We start from the raw sequence: 1,488 nt of genomic DNA, 5'->3' as shown, positions 1-1,488 counted from the left end.
AAGAGAATAGTGACATCAGGTAAGGCAAGGATAGGCTGATTGGGGCTGGCATTTTTTGGTCTCTAGTTTTTAAGGCTGATTATTTTCCAGCTAGGTCTTATTTCCAAGGAAACATGGTAGCTGAAGTAGAAGTGCCCCATGGCAATCAGTACCATCGATCCTGAAATGTTTTGGGTTCTTCCTCTTCTAGGTAACTGGGATGATTGCACTTGCTCTTCTTAGCCTCTCTGTGCTTCAATGGGCTCAATTACTTCTAATCAAAGAGTTGTGAGCATAAGTGAGATATCTCACTTCCAGGCAGAATACTTAATCACTTCTCTGAAGAAAGAACTAGCAAGAGCAAATGGCAGCCCTCTACATTACAGCTGTTATTTCAGTCTTAGTCTCACAGGGAGAATGACTAAAAGCAGGGCCCTGCACTTGCCTCACAATGAAAATGCAGTGTGAGCAAGAAATAAACTTTTTTGTTCTAAGCTACTGAGATTTATGGATTTGTTACTGCTATATAATCTAACCCATCGAACTACTTTACTATTTTTAAGAGTTTATTATTGAGGTCTCTCTTACTCTACTTCTGAGACACTTACTTCAGTGGCTTTTAACATGGAGTCCATAGGCTCCTTCATATTGTACATAAAATTTAAGAACTGTTTGATGGCTTTACCACTATCTTGTTACTAATTCCTAAATAATCCATGAGTTTAATCTAGAACCACAACCTTGACTTGGATCTCCTGGCTTTGGATACTTACCTTGTCTTTCTTACCTATCATCACTCATTGACAGGCTATGACAAAATATGTCCACACCCTGCTTCTTGAATCTCTCTGAATTCATACTTGTTCAGCTTCAGGGAGTCTGAAGTTAAACTATAACTCGGTTTCCCAAGGAGATGCTTAAAACACACTTGTAAAAAATTCAATGAGGCAACACCCAGAAAAATCAACAGTGTCAATATCTCTGTCTCTCTGAAAACTTGTTTCTAAGAAACCTAAGGAGAAATGGCTACTGTGAATTTTTAAGAACCTTTGCAAAGCTGGAAGATTTTAGGCAATAAGTGAATTCTCTGAAAGCAATTTACCAAATGAATGTACAAATCTTGCTGCTTTTCTAGTTTAGGTGATTAAATTTTCATAAACTTACCCTAAGTTGACTCTCTTTCAGATGATGTAGTGACATGATAAAGCCATCTTCTCCAGACACTTATTTAAAGCTGAAATTTTCTACGCATCTCTCTCCTTTCTGCTGACCCTTACATTAACATAAGAGCACACATCCATTGCTCCTATAAGACCTATTCTATGAAATCCTGTTCACTTCAAAATTTTATCTCTATCCATATATTTAATTAAGATGCCTCTGTAAGGTTGAGAGCATATGCATGTGTAGTTACTCATAACATTTTATGGATACTCAACTCTAAGTTTGTATATCAAATTCACTAATAAAAATTAAATCCTTTAATAAATAGATTTGATTACCAACAAT

The 1,488-nt window shown here is 36.4% G+C and overlaps 1 protein-coding gene across 3 annotated transcripts in view; it reads right to left on the bottom strand.

The window, feature by feature from the left end:
- Tmem117 (transmembrane protein 117) overlaps window positions 1-1,488 on the bottom strand; it is a 569,660-nt gene that overhangs the window by 431,631 nt on the left and 136,541 nt on the right. The window lies entirely within an intron of this gene.

Source organism: Heterocephalus glaber, unplaced genomic scaffold, assembly GCF_053883595.1.
Source record: "Heterocephalus glaber isolate CG9 unplaced genomic scaffold, H.glaber_assembly_v1.0 deba00001733, whole genome shotgun sequence".
Classification (NCBI taxonomy): domain Eukaryota; kingdom Metazoa; phylum Chordata; class Mammalia; order Rodentia; family Bathyergidae; genus Heterocephalus; species Heterocephalus glaber.
The sequence above is the reverse complement of the archived record's forward strand: the minus strand, read 5'-3'. Positions and strand labels throughout refer to the sequence as shown.